Genomic DNA, 20514 nt, shown 5'->3' with positions numbered 1-20514 from the left:
ATGAGTGACTTCCACTACTAAAGCAATCAGTAATGAAGTATTAATGTGGAGTATAATTACCAGTAAACTGTAAAACAGGTAAAAAAAATTAAATGTGAGAAACAAAAGATGAGTGAAGAGGCTTCACATATTTTTTATCTATACCTTTAAGTTCTTTATAAGCATAGGCAGGTTACATTTTTTCCAACACAACACAGAACTGGGAAATTAATGGTAGTGACTTACAAACTGACAATTATGAAATTTAAAAAGTGATGAAGTGTATCACTAACAAATCTATAAGAATTACTGTAAATAGCAAGTTAGGTAATAAAAACATTTCTAAATTATTTTTTAAAACACATAGGAAGAAAGTTTTCTGGGTTTAATATAATTCTTTACCTCAAGAGTCATATTATCCACAGGGATGCTGAAAGAAAAAAGAAAATAAACCTAAAACCTAAAAAGCATTTCTACTCACATGTGGGCCTAAAAAAGGCACGAGCACCATAAAATGCTGTAAAATGGGAAAATGCTTTTATGAGAATTTGTTGAAGAGCAACTACTGCATGAAGCAGAATGATAATATAACAAACCTTAAGTGATCTAATAGTCAAAGATATAAACGAAACCTAGTTGTTAAATAAACATATTACATATTCACTGAATAAAATAACAGCTTATTCTGCATGCCGAAAATGGGTTTGCTCTCCCTTTGACTCCAAGACTCGCCTTTTTGATTGCCATTTTCCAGCTGCAGAGGAAGGAACAGAAGGCATCCATGTTTCCTCCCTCCTCCGTCTGCCCATAAACAACAACAGGCTCTCTCCTGCAAGAAGGACATGTGGGTTTGAATCCACTTGCGCTGAAGGAAGAGTTGAACTCTACCATCTCAATTTGTAGGCTGCCACACAATGTATGGGAAACCATCCTAAGCAGACTGTAAAGAGACCAAACCACAACCAGTACTTATGGTCAAAAAAAGGGCTCCAGTAACAGCCCATCAAGGTGGTGGCCCTGACCCTCTTGAGGCACACCAAACACAGCTCCTCTTTCCGCCACTTCCCATGAAGGGCGGGCAGCCAACACAGCCCGGGCATCACCCATCTCCCTGACAACTCCCCTGGGAAGCCCAAACTGCCCTTTGGCACGGCTTTACCCTGAATCAACCTGCCAAATCCAACATTTAGGGACTGTAACCCAACAGGCACTGACAGTAAGTTACGGACCCCACTGAGAATGCCCTTAATTGGTCATTGCTAACACAACCCCGTTTGCTCATCTGCATTTACATACATTTGCTCGAGAACCAACAAGGTAGCTTCTAGAACAGAAGGGAAAGGCAAACATTTTTCCCAAGTCTCCGAATTTCGGATACCACATTCAAATACATAACGAAGCAAAATATTTCTTAAGACGCTATTCATTAGTTGGCCAATGTGAAAGGCAGAGACATATTCTTTTCCTAGATATGTATTAGAATAAACTGCTCAATAAGTTGATTTAAGTATAGAAACAAAACTAGATATATATAGTATTTAGAGTCCCCAGATATGCACCCTCCACATATGTAGGGCCAGGTATACAAAAAATGCACCCCACAGAAGTCAATGGAAATTTTCCTCCGAGCATCACTGGAATGAAGACTTCCACATTAATCTTAGCTTTGAGACAGCAGTTTCAGATGTTAAGTTACTAAAATTCTTAAATAATTATAATAATTATAAAATTATTATAAAATTATTATAAAAATTATAAAATTATAATAATAATTTTTCAACAAAAGCAAGTGTAGGGTCCTGCACCTGGGAAGGAAGAATGCCAAACACCAGTATAGGTTAGGGGCGGACATGCTGGGAAGCAGCTCTGAGGAGAAGGACCTGGGGGTCCTGGTAGACAGCAAATTATCCATGAGCCAGCAGTGTGCCCTTGTCGCCAAGAAGGCCAATGGCATCCTGGGCTGCATAGGGAAGACTGTGGCCAGTAGGTCGAGGGAGGTCATTCTCCCCCTCTACTCTGCACTGGTGAGGCCACAACTGGAGTACTGTGTCCAGTTCTGGGCTCCCCAGTTCAAGAGGGACAGGGAACTACTGGAGCGAGTCCAGCGTAGGGCAACCAAGATGATTGTGGGACTGGAGCACCTCCCTTATGAGGAAAGGCTGAAAGAGCTGGGACTCTTTAGCCTGGAGAAGAGAAGGTTGAGGGGGGACCTGATTAATGTTTACAAGTACCTAAAGGGTGGGTTTAAGGAGGACGGAGCCAGGCTCTTTTCAATCGTTCCCAGCGACAGGACAAGGGGCAATGGGCACAAGCTAGAACATAGGAAGTTCCGTTCAAATACACGGAAAAAATTCTTTACAGTGAGGGTGACAGAGCACTGGAACAGGCTGCCCAGGGAGGTTGTGGAGTCCCCTTCTCTGGAGATTTTCAAGACCCGCCTGGATGCAGCCCTGAGGGATGTGATTTAGGCAATCCTGCTCTAGCAGGGGAGTTGGACTAGATGATCTCTAGACGTCCCTTCCAACTCTGAAGATTCCGTGATTCCGTGATTATTTACATGCATAAGTCCAAATATATGACTGCCACCATTAAAATTAATGAATGTATACAGAAAGTCCACAGCTAAAAAAAGGTGAGTGTAATACTGAATGTGAAAAGAGCATTGATGCAGTATATCTGGTGTTTTCAAAGACAAATGGTTTATCCACTTATTATTTTGATTTTAAAAATCAAGTCATTTACAAATATAACAAAATTAATTTTTAAAAGTCCATTATTTAACATAAAATCATAACTAAGTAGGACCCATCAAGGACAGTTCTTGGCCCTTTGCTATTTAAGAGTTTACCAATGACCCAGAAGACAAACAGTTGCTGTTGATACAAGCAACAGCTGGCAGAGGGACCAGGGAAAATGGTAAACAGGAAGAGGATACGCCACTGATGGACAGATCTGGATCGTGCACTTGAAGGACACCAACGCAGGGAACAAGGATAATGAAAAACTACCTATGTAGGAACAGATACAAGGAAATTTTACGCAGAAGTGTTGAAATTACAGGGAATTACAGAATTATGGTGTGTACGTAGATAGGCATGAAGACTGTAATAACTTACTAGATGTCTAGACAGAAAGAGGGTTGAAAATAGAGATCACTGTATTTGGCACCAGTATGACACAGCATATGTCCCTACCAACATCTACAATTCAAAATGTTAAAAAGCCAAAAGAGAACTTCAAGAATTACTAACATCTCTTACTACCAAGTCAGACCACTAAATTTATTTATTATACCAAGGAGGGAGTATTGAGTAGCTCAGTCCTTACCTAGTATGTACCTATGGGAACAAAAGCTTCAAAACAAACTATTCAATAGAGCAGCCAAAGGTCAAACAAGACCTAATACCTGGAAGCTGAAGCTGGACAAATTCAGAAGAGAAAATAGTTGGGTTTTTTTGGTTCTTTAAGCAAGGGCAGTTAGCCACTGCAACGAGTGCAGGCAAATTTTCAAAAGCAACTTCAGATGGCTTTCTTAAATATGAGCTCTGATGCATGCAGTAATGCAGGGAAGTATTCTGAGTGTTTTACACAGGTCAGATTAGAATATTAAAAATTTGGTAACACATTTGTAACACAGTTTGGAAGATACCTGCAAGAGATCTCCACCAATCAGCAGTGAAAGCATCATTAGAACTCATGAAAATAGACCTTCACCGCTTTTTAAATACAAACATTGCTGCATCCTACATCCCGGGTATCTGTTTGGCATCTCATTAAACACAAGCTAACGGCAGAACTGGAAGCTGATCATCTCGTCATCAGCAGTTGTGGTATAGCTAATACTAGAAAATACAGGAGAACCCCAACTAGTAGCAAGTTACAAACATGTATATTTTTAAGCAAAAAAAAGCCCATGCCCTTGGACACTGAACCTATCACATTCCCTTGTATTTCACTAAATTTGCATGAAAGGCTTCAGGAAAGCCAAAGATGTATTATGGAAGGCAAGCTCTCTTGAACCTGTTACTTTCTTTCTAAAAATGGAAGTACGGAAGGGGTCGGGGAAGGCTTCACTTTCCACAGTTTGATTAAAAAGGACTACACAGACCATATTAAGTATATAAACTCATAAGAATAGCTGCCATTGTGAAAGTACATTTCTACTCAAGGTGCGGATCCAATCATATTCAGTATTTTCACCACTGATCTGTCAACAAGTACAGAGAGAAAATCTGAAAAATTCTGTCCGGCAAGGTTAGTACTCAAGAGTAATCATTTAAAGACTTGGGTTTATTCAGGGAAAATTAATTTATTCCAGCAAATATAAAGTTTATAGCTGGACATAAAATATTCTAACCTATTCTGTAGAACTCTGTGCATGTTCTGAAGAGGAGCAGCTCAAAAAAATTCCCAGTGAACAACTAGGTGAACTTGCGCTCCCAGAATGACACAGAGATGAAGATGCACAGAGCAATCCTATCCTTTGATAAATCAACAGGAAAACAGCAAGAGTATTGATTTTAGTATGTTGTATTGCACTGGGGAGGCAGATGTTAACACTGTATGTGCAGTTCTCCTGTAAATGTTTTTTATAAAAATACAACCAAAACAATTCATATCGATACAGTAATAACAAAGAGCTAGAGAAAATGCCTTACAGCAAGAGTTAAAGAGCTGTCTGATTCATTTGGAACAAAAGAATTGAGAGGTGACTTCATTAGAGAGTATAAACATCTCCCTAAGAATAAAGTATTGGAGCTCTGAAGCAGAAACCAGAGGCAATGCCTGGAAACTGAAGCCAGACAAATTCATATTAGAAATAGAGCTTAATTACATTTTTCAGCAATGAGGGTTGTTAACTACTGATGAAGTTAGAGTGAAATGTGGCTTCTTTGTCCTTCCATGTCTGTAAATGAAGACCAAACACTTCTAAAAGATGCAGTCTATGGTAAGTACTAGCTTAATACAGACATATTTAATACTAAAGTCAGAAAGAGCCTATATTATACAGAGTTTAACCCAGATGATGTAATGGTCCTGCAAGAACTTAAAATTGCTAGGGCATATGAATCAGTGCCAAGATAAATAAATTTGCAGTAATAAACCACATAGGATCACATAGCTCCATTACAAACAGATACCCCATTTTCGGTAAGTCACCCAGCCTTTCTACATAGGACCAAGGGATCTCCATCTTGTAGCAGCAACACACTTCACTGATATGATCTCATTTCATATAATAAAAAGGCTTTCTTTTCATGCATATCTTAAAATCCATATTTAATCTTTTTCAGTACTTCTACTACTTAGTAGAAGTGATAAATGCCATCTAGATGTTAATACAGCATTACTGAAAATTAACGCTATATCAAAACTAACAAAATTCAATGAATGCTTATTAATACAATACTTCAAAATGTTACCGCTGGCTGGCAAAGCTCATTAAGGTTTGAAATAACTATTTTGATAAAAGGAGAAACACTGATTACATAATTTGCACTCCTTTTGTCACTTCTGTCCTTTTTATTTTATCATTTTCTTTTCTGCTGCATAGTTGTTTGACACTGCTGACTCACAGGCGGCAAGTATATTCCCAGACTGAATGTAAATGCATCTTATGCCCCTAAATTGGCATTTTCCAGATATTCATCTCCTCCTTAAAACCACCTGTACTCCGAGGGTGCATCTGAAAAGAGATTAAGCGAAGAAGCAGAACTGGCCTCTGAAATGGAATTGTTTCTTGATTGCTTTGTAGGAAACCATTCCATTAGGTAAACAGCTACTCCTCAAGCATACGGAAGCAGAAACCCCACAAAACTGATCCCAATTTGAAGAACGTAAATACCAAAATACAAACAACCATGGGACAGCAGGGCTTACAGGACTGCAAAATTTTATGGCGAATAAAGAACTTGGAACTTCAGAGTATCATTTATTCATACTAAATTTGGATTTACAGAGGCTATGGATCCTTAAGGAATACAAGTCCCAATCTCGGGGGGGGGGGGGGGGGGGGGGGGGCGGACAGGGGGGACAACAAAACAGGGGGTACAGGAGAGAACCTGAAGAGGTCAAGTAGTCCAAGCCCTGTTCCAAGGCAATCCAGACAGAGATTTGTAAAATCTGTTCTTCAGAGTCTCCAGGCGATCTATTCCTGCACTCGCTATTCTTGCCACTTGAAAGTTTTTTGCCTTTTCTTCATTTGTTTTCTGTTTGCCCTTTTTTAATATTTAACCCACATTCTTTTAGCTGCAGATTAAGCTTCATGTCCTACCCGCTATTAATAAAAAGGAGATTATTGCCTCCCTCCTGGCATCAGTCTTTTACATAGCTGAAAATTTGTTTCTCCCATCAGTAAACAAGCACGATTTGTTCAGACTTCTCAAAAGGTCACTTTTCTTAGACGTCTTATTATCTGTTTCCTTCCCCTAAACCAACTGGTCCACATCTTTCTGGAATCTCAGTGCCTTGCCCAAAGCAGCGTATTATGGGGCTGAAACATTATCATGTTTTCATGAACAGACTGCACTTAACTGGAATACATCCTCATGCAACCTGCCCAAAATCAGAGGTCAAGAAAGCAATGAAAGAAAAGGAACATGCTACGGGAGATCAGAGATACCAAGATTGTAAGGAAAAAGTAACGTTTCCAACTACGCGCAGGTTTTTATATCAGTATTTTAGCCTACTGTATTATTTTTGCCTCATTATAAATGAAAATTTATTTGTACAGCATGATAAAAAAGGGGGTTGTGATTCTACCTGAGGCTTCTAGCATAACAAACTATACCAATGAGGAGGACTCTCTAAATACATTATAAATAAGAAAAAGAGAGGAATTCATATATGTGTATATGCATAGTAAATATCTTGGCTAATTTCAGTAGTTCTTAAAACATACATTTTTCTTACATTTTAACAAAGAATAAAACATTCTCTGCCTCTCAGAAGTGTCTGAAGCAAAGTCTTGACTAACAACCAAACTGCACTGTGAAATAATTCAGCATAACCTAATGTATCATTGTTCTACGTGATGTCTACCACCTGATCTGTCTTGCTTTTTCCTTCCTGACCTAGACAGCTATGTTCCAGCAATACTGGCCTCAAAATCGCCTAGGCAAACGTTTTACAAACTCAGGAAAAAATTGTCACTTTTTTGCCACTAGCGTTCATATGGAGACAGCAGAGCGGGCAAACTTAAACAGCAAAACAGTTTTGAAACTGCTATTGATATAATTGTGGAAAGAATTCTGTCTCACATGGAATTCTTTAATTGTGAACTTCTGATTTTACATCAGTACTTAAGATCTGAAAGTGGATGCCCTGCCTGTCATCAACTCTTGGCACTGTCTTCATTCACACAAGCCCTAGCAATGCTGACGTCAACACGGGTTTTTTTCATTCAATTCTCTGGTGCAGAATCAGATCTCTTATCAGCGACAGTTAGTTATTCCAGTGTTTCAAAAGACTTTTTCTGTACCACAAGCAACCTCTTGTTATTCTCAGTCCTTCAGACCTACTTACACCCAAGAAAACTGAATAAATTAGATTTATTTAATCTCCATCAATTTGTCAACGCTTTACCTAGTTGGATCTGAAAGCCCCAGATTAACAAACTGAGGGAACACACATGAAAAAGGCACCACATCTCACCCATCCTAACACGCTAAAGCACATTTGAACACTCAGCTAAGTATATATTCTTATATTCACTAGCTCGGTGTTTATGAGGTCTTAACATATATTTAACAAATATACCACAAAATATGATTCATAAGCAAATACTGATACAGATGCCTCACATTTTTTCTACAAAACCTTTAATACATCAATGAGAACATGGATTACACACACACAAAAAAGAGAGATCGGCACAGAAGAGGCAATTTGGCAGCTTCTCAGCAAACACAGATTAAAGCACACAAGCTCTAGTGCATACAAGAAACAAGACAAATAACCCCAAAAGGTCACAGAACATACTCTGAGATCCGTGAATACTTATGTAATAAAAGATAAAACCTACTTCTGTGAATAAAACTGAGTAATTATAGTATTGGATTTCAACTAGATTTTAAACATGTATAACACCACAACAATCATTCTATGTGCTGCAGTATTTTTCCAGTAACAGGTATGGTTTTCTAATCCAGTGAGAGGAAGTACAGTGATGGCCACGATTAAGTACCACAACCAACTGAACTCAAAGCCAAATGTCTGCACTGAGTTTTGCTCTGTACGGGATGCTACTGGTAACTTTTGTATTGGATTTATATTTCCATGTAATTCAGAACAGTGTGCTATTAAATCATATTACTTCGCACTGCAAAAATGTTAGGGATAATAAATCACTACAGTCCTACTGCTAATAATATGGTATTGAAGCTACAATGCAGATTCTTTAAAAAGAAGGAATCAGCTATCGAGCTCAACAGGAATTTTCTGGTATAGTTATTCATACATTGGGAAATGCTAATTCTACATTACCCCTCTTCCTGAATCCAAGATATCCATGGAAACAGAAAACAAGAGATGGACTGAAAGTGCAGCAGAATAATCTTATTTCTTTCGTCAGCCAGATCATTATGGTTGGGCCAGTAACTCCCACCCTCCAGCTATATTCAAATATTTGCTTCTGAGAAAGGAAAAAACCATACAAAAAACCCAAGCAGAGTGGGTCCGTGCAACAGAGTCTGCATTTTATTGCAGACCTCCATCATACATACATCGAAATATAACAGGCTTCTCTTCATCCTCACCATATCCTTTCTTCCACGGTTGATTTTTGGAAGCAAGAAATATTTTTGTGCTTTTCCACACTCATCACCCTTCCCAGTAAGTAGTACTTCAGCACTTCACTGCACACAGCTTTCCTTATAGACTTTTACTTCTATCTAAGGTAAAGACAGTTTGTTACCTAGGCTCCTTGATCTGAACCAGTGTGGCTGCTTTTCTCCTGAAAATGTAATTAAGTTAGCAGCCTTTTTAAAGCAAAACAAAACAAGAGAGTTGGCAAGAAAGAATCTTACTGATAAGCATCCTTTTGGGGAGACCTGCAGCTTTATTCTCTCCTGACTGCAAATGAAGGGGAATCTCATACCCTTCCTTACCTGCCATCCATGCATCCATTGAGGAAAGTATGCACTGGTCCCAGAGAGCAGCTGAGGGTGCTCCACCTGTAAGCTGAAGCAGCTGAGCAGGATTTTACTTACTGTTGCTCATCATCTTGACCGGGAGCCACTGCAGCGAATGGCACAAGAACTGAGCACACAGTGCTGCAACAGCGGCTCGCTTGGCACGCAGAGATGAGACGAGATGGCAGAGGCAGCCAACACAAATGGGGGTTAGAAAAAAGTAGTGTGGAAGTGTCAGTGAAACAGATACCTGTTGAGGGGGAAGGACAGGACGGAAGAACTCTAGTAGTGGTAGAAGGTGGAAATAAACTAAAGCTGGGAAAAGCCTGGAGTCAAAAGTTGCAATTGTGAACTGCTGTGAAGTCCACCAGACTCCTACATTTTCTATCTTAATCATAGATGCCAAAGGTAACAGCCAATTGCTGAAATTTTGGATCTTAAGAGTCAATAGAGATGGATTGAAAGTGCAGCAGAATAACCTTATTTCTTTCGTCAGCCAGATCACTACGGTTAGGCCAGTAACTGCCACTCTCTGGTTATATTCAAATATTTGCTTCTCAGAAAGGAAAAACACATGAAAAAACCCCCAAAACCACAAAAAAAACCACAAGCAGAGCGGGCCCATGCAACAGAGTCTGCATATGAAAAGATTACTGTTATTCCACATAACAGATGATGTGTTTAATAACATAAACCAACCACCCAGAATGAGGAATATATATACACAGTAACTGTACAGACACAAAAATATGAAATGCCACCATTTCCTAGATTGCCATGTTTTAAAAAAAAAAAAGAAAGAAAAAATGCAACACACAAAAACATCTAGGTCCACAGAATAAACAGGACTACTATACTGGATCTCCCAAATCACTTAAGCCAAAGCATCTACAAACTACAGCTGTGGGGCTTGTCCTTTGCAGGTGCTGAATTGGGGCTTTTTCTAATGCTAAGCATTTGCAACTACTACAGAGGTAACAAGGTGCTGACCATGTAAAGGAAATATGGCCAAACACCCGCACAAAGCCATCTCTGGCAGAAAGGAGGATTCTGGCATTTGCCTAAAATAATGGAAAATAAATATTTTTAAAACAAATTACAGACGAGACTTGACCAAAAAAACACAACAGGTTTGCTCTCGTTATTTGGAGAGGGCTACAAAAATGGCCAGCGCCATGAAAAATCAGATCCACGTGTCCTGTATTGCGCATGAAGACCTGGATGTTCAACCTGTTTGCCTTTATCATATCATACCTCAATTCCCTTTCCTGTAAAGAGATAATAAAAAGCTGCCTAATCTTACAGCAGCAGTGTAAAGTAAATTCATTAGAATTTTAAGTATGCAGATACAGTGATGAGTGCCACAGAGCAGCTTTGAGGAAACAAGCAATTCTGCACCCACTGCAGAACATGGAGAGCATGCAGGTAATCTGAACCAGAGGTGGCACGGACAAAATGAAATATTGAGTGGCTGATCTTTGTCAAAGCACTATCCCACCTGCACACACAGAAATACAGGAGTGCCATGAAAAAAACCCCCAAAAAACCCGCAAAAAATATCCAACAAAAAACCCCCAAAGACTGTGCAAGTAAAGACAAAGTTGCTCTGGCAACACTTTGCTCTGCATTGTTACTTGCCAATTTTGACACAACATATGCAGAAATTGCTCAGTGCTGATTCAGAGTAGTTCTAGTTTTCACTGAGCACTGCAGAAAATGTTTTTAATAGTTAGAAAAAAAATGGACATTCTTATCATACAGCACTTCCAGGTTTCCAAACAAGGTCTATTTTTTATTTCTCGAAAAAACAAGATTCTTTAAAAAGTAGCAAATACATAGATCCTGCAATAAACCAGGAAAGGAGCGACAGAAGAATCTTTCTCTTCCAAATGTTTTGGACAAATTTCTTGCCCAACTCCCAATTCTACGCAAACCTGAGTGATAACTTCTGTAAATCCCTCAACTGTTTTCCTGGGGGATTTTTTTGCTGGGATGAATTTAAAGCAAATGAACAGAACTCTGACTGATAAAAAGAAAAATCAAAGTAAAGGCAAAAATATATTAAGTCCCAATGAAGATGGAAGTTAAGAGGGAAAGCACACCAGCTATGAATAAATTTTTTTTAAAAAAGAAATAAAGGAAAAAAAAAAAGAAATACAGGAGCCTATAGCAAATATACTACCAGTTAATGGACTGGTCTGGCCCAGAGGGACACCCTTAGGATGTGTCTTGGGATGCAAACCTCAATACTGCAATAAATCACAAAAGAATAAGAATTTTTTAAGTCTTTTCCAAATACTTTGAGATAAGTAAAAATTTGCTCACAGGCAGGCCAACAGTGCTCAAAATAAGTTCACGGTCCATGAGAATTTTAAATGGCAAAGTCAGGCTAATCCTTCCCTCCACAGCACTGCCACCGGTGCTGAGCTGTGTCAATGCTTCACCTCCCCCAGACCCCTGACATCTCTCCACTTCACACCACCTGGAACCCACTTCTGAAGGGGGGATCCAAGTACTGCAGGTTCACTGGAGGCAGCTAAGCACATACAGAAGCTGAAACCACAAGTTGCTGCTTCTTCGCAGCTACCGGGAGAGTCAACATGTGGCATGAGAGTAGCAGGGCAATCTAAGGAAAATGCTGCCAGCTCACGCAGCACTGCCCTGGTTTGCAGCATGACAACTCTGAAGTGAAAGCTCTCACTAAGCATTGGAGTGCCTCGTAAAATACTTCCGTATACAGAAATATCTACATTCAAGCTCAGTTAGGAGGAGCGACACCAGCAGGTCAAGGGAAGGGATTCTGCCCCTGCATTTGGCCCTGCATTGAGACACATCTGGAGTGCTGAGTCTAGTTCTTGGCTCCCCAGCACAAGAGAGACATGGGCATAGTGGAGTGAGTCCTGCAAAGAGCCACAAAGATGATTACGAGCATCTGACAAACAATGAGAAGCAAGAGCCGGGACTGCTAAATCTGGAGAGGAGAAGGCTCCGGGGGATCTAATGCATGTGTATAAATACCTGAGGAGGAGAGTAAATAAGACAGAGACAGGCTCTTCTCAGTGGTGCCCAGTAAGAGGATAAGAGCAAACAGGCACAAATTTAAAAACAGGAAATTTCACGTAAACATTTGAAAAAGCATACATTTTCTTACAACAAGGGCAGTTGAACACTGGCACAGGTTGCCCAGAGGGGCTGTGGAGTCTCCATCCTTGGAGATATTCTAAACCCAATTGGACACAGTCCTGAGGAACCTACTGTAGCTGACCCTGCTCTGATGACCCCCAGCAGTGCCCTTCCAGCCACAACCACTCTGTATACATTAAGATTAAACTACCATCCTGCTTGATGCCAAGTAAGAACAGGAGTGTATATATACAAACATCAGCAAACACAAATCAATTAAAGTCTCCAACTTAAAGTCACACTGAATGGGCAGAACTAAAATAGCTAGAGCTTTTGCTTATCGATTGTTGGCCTTGACCCTCTCTCTTAAGGTCCTTTTGCTGTTTGACTAGGTGACATTTTGTAGAGCCAATTTCTGGATTCAAAAGAACAGTTTAATGAGTCAAGAGGGTGCCAACTTGGCCTCAAACTGAGGAACGGGTTGATTTTTATCTCATTCTCTTTAAACACTCATTCTGTCCCTGCTATTTCTCTTCCCAACACACATTTATTTCTCTCATTTCTTCTGCATGCTGTTTAATCTTTCTCATCCATCTGGAATAACCCTCCCCTGTCATCACTGTATCCTGAATCACCAGCAATTGACATTCTTGAAGTAATAATTTAAGAGCTATTGCCACAATGCAGTCCCTGCTTCCTGCCTAACAGTTTCACACTAATTTCTATTTTTTGCTCCAAAAACAAAAGCCAATGTCATCCACAACCGTAATAAGATCTCCACTGCAAAGCTGTAATTAGTCTTCTTTCAGGGCTTGCCAACATTTCTTGTTAAAGTGGTAGTAAAAATGTGTACAAACAAGCACATCTCACCAGTACTCTGCCTAGGAATGCTTCTGAGGCAAGATCTTGCAAGAAAGGTTTTGTAAAAGCTGAAGCAATTTAGCATAACCTGTTGCAGTTCAGGTGATTTATAGCAGTCACTTTTAAAAAGCTGCTACCAGTGAGTACAAGCAGGGCAAGAACAGGTGTACTCTTTCTAAGGATAAGCGATTTCATTTTTCTCCCCACCGGTCATTTTCCTCTATCTCCTCATCATTTCCACTTGCTTTGCTATTTCCTCCTCAGCTATCTTACTAATTCAGTCTAAAACTTCAGTTTCTACCTGCCTATAGCTGACGTTGCTACTACATATATTCAGCATCAAAAAAGACATTGCAAGCTGTGCCTTGAATACTAATCCATATAAACCACAGGATTTTCTGAGTGCATTAATGTCTTTTCCGTTGTGTTCAGTACTCTCTCCCCATTGCTTCTTCATCAAGATCTTTAGTAGACTCCTGGCCTTTTTCAGGATGCAAAGCTATTTTTCTAGGCAGGGTCTGAATTATTTTTAACTAAGTGATATTAATTCTGCAAAATAAGACTGAGAAGCAAAGAATGGATGCTTAAGGCACACATTCTACTTCCAATTCAGAGCCAGAGAAGACAGAGAATTTAAATTGAGAGCACATAAGCTTGGCTGTTCTTGTGTGAAGATGAGAATGAAAGTAAAGCTATGCTGCAAATTCTCAGGCTAACCATTTTATTAAAAAAATAGTGCTGCTTTACTAGCCTACAGCTGGACTGCAGATAAAATCTCTTCTTCAGCTTCAAGCGGCACCAGCTGAGGAGAGCAACAATCGAACTCATTCCTCCCCTACAAGATCCTACCAGACCTGTCTTTCTGCAAAGGAGATCAACATGGGACCTACAAAAATCTTACCACATCTTCCTGCATCTTCATTCTCTAGAAAATCCTTCCAAGTCTGCTAGTTCACTGTACTAATTCAGTAAGACTTACTTTTCAAATGTAAAGTAAAATGACACAGATCATTTTGACCTTCAGAGGACATAGGGAAAGGGCACAAAAGTGACTGACACCAATTATAAGAGCCCAACAGCCTCAAGCAACGTGAGGCCATATGGACACCAGTGCCTTCTTCAGCGGTAACTGGAAGACAATGTCCAGCAGCCACTTAATAACTTGATCCAGGAAGACACCACCCTGTTAAGACTGCTTTATGAAAAATATAGCATAATAAAAAAGCAGCAACTCTAGAACAGCTGAACTTACCGACATTCTGATCTTTAGAAAATCCAAGAACCTGCCATTTAAAAAAAGGAGGAGGTCAATAGAGGCCACCAAAACAAACAGGTACAAGGATGCCAGCAGACTAATGGGATAAATCAAGACAGGAAAGAGCATGAACACACTGCCCAGAAATTACAGTGCACACCTTTTTCGCTGTTCAGGTAGTATGTCCCCAGTTTACAGTCTAGTCAGCTTCCACAACACCTTCAAATCAATATATATTTAAGCAAAGACAACAGAAGTTCACAGAATTTGCTCCTATACACAGAGATGCAAGAATAGCTGCATTATCTACACAACCTACTATTCCTCAGAGAATCCTCGCTCGGATGTCTTAAAAACAAGACAACCGGTAACTCTCCTCTCTCAGAAAACATTGAAATGAGGAGAAAAAGAGAGTAGAAGATCTAATCCCTCTGTCATGCATCATTCTTATCTTTTGGCTTGAGTAACACCAGGACTTTTCTCCAAGACCCCTCAGGAAACACTTGCAATTGCATTTTGACCTGATGGGAGCCAAAGCTCACTCTAAAGCTGTCAGCCCATCAATTATCCCTTCTTGTACAATCAACGTTGAAACCTTTAAATTCTCATAAACAAGATATTTTATTACCTAACCACAGTTACTTGTAAGTTAGTACTTCGAAGGTACCATCATGTTGCACAAATTTGGAAGCTGTCTTCTGAATCTTCTATGACAAAACATGATATATAACATGAGCACAACCAGTGTGACAACAATACGATTTCATTTACTTGCTAGAGGATGTCAAATTAACCTGTGTCACCACCATTTGCCGTCATTAGCTCAGCACTGTCTTGCTATAAGGATGACCAAATGCATCCTGACGTGCGAACCTCAAAGTGCTGATAGGACTAGGGCCGTTTGGGTACAGGAATCCGGAGGGAGGAGTGGCCCATCATACCTCCTTGGGCCACCAATATATCACCTGGCAGCTCACCACAGATCTTTCATAGCCTCAGTCCTCTAAAAGGGAAAAACTAACAAACAAACAGAAATGATTTCACATTTATGCTTTAATCACCTCCTCCTCAATCTCTAACACAGCAACCCAAGCAGACAGGAAGAGTAAATGATCACACTGTAGGAGCACAGCTTTTATAGAGCACAGCACATGTAAATATTCCACAGTCCTAGAAGCTTCTGAGAGTGACAGTAAGAAAGCTGTATGAAGAGACAAGAATTATTCTAGCACTCCTAATTTAATGGTGCCTGTCTGTTATGTCTTGCAGTGTTGGCATGGACTGCAGTTCTAATGGATCATCTTTCCTCACTTAAGCACTAAAGCATACTTTCACCAAATTCAGTATTATACAGTTTAAGAAAAATATGTCTCAGGAAAAGGGACACCCTAGTCATCTCCAACATGCCTTCAGACTGGCACAGTTCCTAAATGTAAATCATGTCCATTTGGGGTCTAACCTCCAGTGAACTTGCGAGAGGCAACCTTTCCGTAACATCCCTTTTAGGGATCACTAACAGCATAACAAGTCAACACATCTTCTCTAAAAATTAAGAAGGGAACAAAAACAGTCTTGGAGCTTTCTAAACTGATTTCAAAGAACCTTCAGCTGCGTAGCTTCAAAATGACAGTTCTGCTTTAGTCTCCCGGATTAGCTTGTTAAGTCTACAAGCATAACATTGGAAATGGCACATCTAAGGTAATAAAGCAAATAGCTGCAGACATCAAATTTGGAGTTCTACCCCAAGAATAAACAGAAAAACAAAACAAAACCCCAAATAATGTAAGAGGCTAATAAGATTGTGGCTTTGTTTTTTTTAATTATTCTTTTCAAAGTATCATTCAGCTATATCACATTCCTTGAACCAAGCTAATGCAGCCAAAGTTAAAAAGTCTCAGAATACACTCAGCAGACAACTGTAATCTTGGAAGGTCTCCTAATTTGAGTAGGAAGCAGTTTGCGTATCTATCAACAGGTCTTTGCAACCAAATCACCAATTGCCTACATTAAGAAGTCCAATCTGCAAAGTGCAATCAACACGTAGCTGTCCTTACATAGTTTTCATAAGTGATTACTCTCAATACAACCTATGCTCATCACACATATTATCATAAGAAAATACATAATTTCTAAAAGTACATATAAATACATATATTTGAAAACTAGCAACCCTAAAAATCAGCATGCTTATTTAAAAAAATAAAAGTCCTTACAAACATGCTACAAGGGATCCACAATAAGACCCAATATCTATATTTAATAAATCATATTTGAATAAGCTCTACCAAGTATAAAGTCCACATGTCTGTGTATTTGGTCTGTACAATGACACACAAATCATTCTTGATTCATGAGAAACACTAGTGATCTTACAAACCAAATTCACTGGACTTAACTTCAAATAACAGGCTTAGTAAATCATTTAAGACATAATAATATGCTTTAAAAGGCCTCAAAGAGGCTCAGTTTTTCCTAGTCATCTTGCTTCTTCCACAGCTCCATGCCCCTTTCCTCTCTTTTTCAGCCAGCAGCAGGCTCGTTATTTCCCGTTCTTTACGTGCACGCGTCTAACAGAGTAAGGCATTCCGACTTAATATGTGTGACCTCAGTACTTCCAAGGCTCCAGATCAGCCTCATGGATCTAATCTACAAACAAGGACTTCATTTGTGCTCCCTCTTCTGGCTTTAGGAGCATACAGCACAACCACAGTGGGATGACATGGAGACCGCCCACACACAGCTGCCACACGGCTGTTTGCGGTCCCCCATCCCCAAAAACCAACACAGAGCCATAAAGAAAGCGCTCCTGACCTGCACGTTACTACTCGCTGTGCTGGAACACACTATAGAAATAACCTAGAACAGTATTCATGAGAGTGATTTATCTTATTTCACTGCTCAACACAAAAGACCGAGTACTCAACTTCCAAGGATGGCACAGAAATAGCTTCCAGCTAATTTTTTAAGCCCATCCTAATGTTAATTTTAGCTCTGGAAAACCATCACATGTAACAGAACAAACAGTCCGGCACCTTCCATAAAGAAAAGAAGCTGTAACACTAAAGGTTCATATTTGGATATGCCTGGTATAAGAGGCCTTCATTTTCAAGCTTAGAATGCATTTTAATCATTGTTCTATTTATTTTCATAATAAAAACAAGAACTTAGGTTATTTATCTTTGGCATCAAAGAACAAGAGGAAAAAGGGAGGGGGCGGGGGCGAGCCAACTGCACAGTAGCTTGCTTTTCCAGCACAGTGTTGTACTGCAGTTGAAGTCTATTTTGAGAAAGCTATAGTTGCCAGTAGTGTAGCCTTTTTAAGTCATTTTGGTAGAAGCTGTCAAAATATATGTTCTTTGGAGTCTTGCTGGATTTGGAACATTTTACCTGGCTATATTTTATAACAGAAGGGCAATTTGTGACTATCCTCTAATAAAAGTATTTGGGGAAATGTTAAGTCTGGGTGGGAAAAGAGCAAGTAAAATCACCTACGATTTTCTCCAGAACAGGTGAGATACAGGCTACAAAGTGAGACTAGACAGATGCAAAAGTTGAGGAAGGGAGGGAGGAACATAATTTAGGCACCTTTGTTCACAAGGACGATGTGGGAATTGTTAACGGAATCAAGCAGTGTTGGAGAGAAGCTGCAGAAGCTGCTGGCAGTTGGGAGCCCTAAGCACCATCTCTGCTCTACGTGACTGTGCTAGAACATGAGAGAATAAAAGCCACGGATAAACCCCGGAAAAGGGGCTAGAAACCAAGGACTCCCTTTCCTAAGCAGGTGCCCCAGCTAATTACAACTACTTAACAGTCAGACATTATATTCTTCACAGCTCCATTTTCATTCTTCTATTTGCAACTAAATTCTTTCTCTCTGGAATACCCTAATGCTTGGTAGCCTGAAGCAACAGATGTTGGCTCAGACCTCCAGCCTTCAGAGAGGATATGAAATGCAGAAACTCCAAAGAAGGGCAGAAATTCTGCAACACCATTGTGCCCGATAATATTTTCTACTAGCTACCACCAAATGGTTTCCCAGATCTGCTCATCAGGGACATCTGGTATTCTGCATTAGCCAACATGAACTGGTCTGGAACACTCAATAGCCTCAGGAACGTGGTGTAAATTCTCATACTTAAAGATGCTTTTTTGTGATAACAATGTTACTTGACTCTTATGAAGTCACCAAAATTCTAGAAGATATCACGTGTCATGGCAAACAGGCTCTAGAGTTGACCTACACTCTTGTCTCACCACGTATCAAATCTTACTTGGGATACAGCCGTTTTGGTTTCTGGAAAGATTTGTTCAAAAGCAAACCATTCTGCATGGTTCATAGACAGCTCCAGAAATGATGCTTATAAACTCGCACAGAAGACGAGTTAACATACATGAAACTAGGTAACAGCAGCTCACTTTCACATACCAAATAGCAAATGTAGGGACACTCCACAGTAGGTGGCTTACCTCTTGCCCTCCGTGTTTTTTTTGCTTAATTCTCCAGTTCTTGTAGATAAAATGAACATTTAAACTACAGAAAAAATCCTGGAGAAATTTAAACGTAAGGTATCATAATATAATTTACCAACAAACACTCATCAGCTGACCAATGGCATGTCTTCCAGATTCTCAATACTTTATTTACTGTTTATCCTCTCCAAATGGAAAAATGGTGATAAAATTCAGTATCTTTTTTACCAACATATACAGACTGCTACAGTCTGTAAACCTTTCTAAAATACAGTTTATATTAAGAATTAAGCATTAAGCACTGCAGCCTGTGGAAAACGGATAAGACGACACTTTTCCCAATGAAGCATAGGAAAGCTGTAAGGCTTATGTTTTCGTTGCGGTAGTAATATGTTACACCCCTAAACAGAATGGAACACTTATTTGCACAAATGCAAGTGTGTTAAAGATTTTCCTTGTGATGCCTCATCCACACTTTCATACTAATGCCAAGCACAGTTGAAATCTGTAGTAGACTGACCTTTCAACCTCTTTGCCTAATTTCATCAACTAGAAGTGAAATTACCTGCTGCAAAAACGTACATACATTTTATGCTAGATCAGACTATAAAGTTCCAGAAGGATCTGACTCTTGATAATATCTAAGGCTTGCAAAGAGCACAACTACTGAACAGGAGTTCATTTTTGTTGGATACACTGCTCTATAAAACTTCTCTCTCTTAAGTCTGTTTTGCCCCCCCCCCTTTAAAAAAAAACAAAAAACAACACAAACCTACCCTGGAGGTCCAAAGTTTTTTATTTTTTTGGTTAAAAAACCAAATCCCCCACTTTACCTCACCTGAAAATTTAGTTTTGTATATCTCTAAGAAAGTCCCCTTCTTTACATCAGTTCCCAAATATTATAATTCACCAGCATGTCATGTGGAAGTTTTTTTTCTCTCCCCCAGGTTTTTTTTTTAAAAAACAGTACCTAAAACTAAGCACAATGTTGCAGGTGAGAGTAGATTATCCACTGGATCTTATATTCTCCATTACAATGGAAACAAATTAGTTCTTTAAAAAATACTGCCAAGTCCATTCCTTACCTAGAGGATGAACACTCTGTTTTTTAGATGCTGCCATTGAATGCTGACAGGTTTTTCTACAAGTAACACAGGAAAATACAAGCGTTGATTTTGCAAATGGTTAAGAAGTTATAACCTAGCAACATGCACGAAAAGTTCCTTCCAAATTACTAACAGACATGTCACACTGAACAGTCTCAGCAAAAGCATTTCCACAGATTTTCTGACCTGTTTAAAACAAAATCAGAAGGGGAGGAGGGAAAAAAAAAAAAAAAGGGAAAAAAATAAAAATGCTATCAGCAATGGTTATGCAGTTCCCATCCAAGGGAGCAAATTCTTGGCTAAATCCAGAGGCAAGCTGAGCAGACTGCAGGTGATCCACTCTTCTGTCACCACCAAGTGCCACTGCAATCAATCAGAATCACTATAGGAACACAGGACAGAGGAAAGCAGACAGATTTAAAATCAAAAGGTAAAAAGTATATTTTCAATTCTGGTGTATGTGTAAGTATTTTTAATTATGCACTAGAAAAGTATGTTTTAAGACAATTCCACATGGAACAGAGTCCTTTTGAAAATTCTCAAATAAGGCCCAATGACAAACTGGTATAATATAATGCCAAAGGTGGCC

The 20514-nt window shown here is 39.5% G+C and overlaps 1 protein-coding gene across 6 annotated transcripts in view; it reads right to left on the bottom strand.

Moving 5' to 3' along the window:
* Positions 1-20514, bottom strand: part of FRMPD4 (FERM and PDZ domain containing 4) — a 352077-nt gene that overhangs the window by 270320 nt on the left and 61243 nt on the right. The window contains exon 1 of one of the 6 annotated variants that reach the window (XM_054189090.1): positions 9189-9423. The exons of the other annotated variants lie outside the window; for them this stretch is intronic. The gene's annotated coding sequence lies outside the window, so the exon portion shown is untranslated. Of the gene's footprint in view, positions 1-9188; positions 9424-20514 lie in introns of those variants that run through there. 6 annotated transcript variants of the gene reach the window in all.

The sequence above is a fragment of the Rissa tridactyla genome, chromosome 1 (genome assembly GCF_028500815.1).
Source record: "Rissa tridactyla isolate bRisTri1 chromosome 1, bRisTri1.patW.cur.20221130, whole genome shotgun sequence".
Lineage (NCBI taxonomy): Eukaryota > Metazoa > Chordata > Aves > Charadriiformes > Laridae > Rissa > Rissa tridactyla.
Note: the sequence above shows the minus strand (reverse complement) of the source record. Positions and strands in the feature narration are given on the sequence as shown.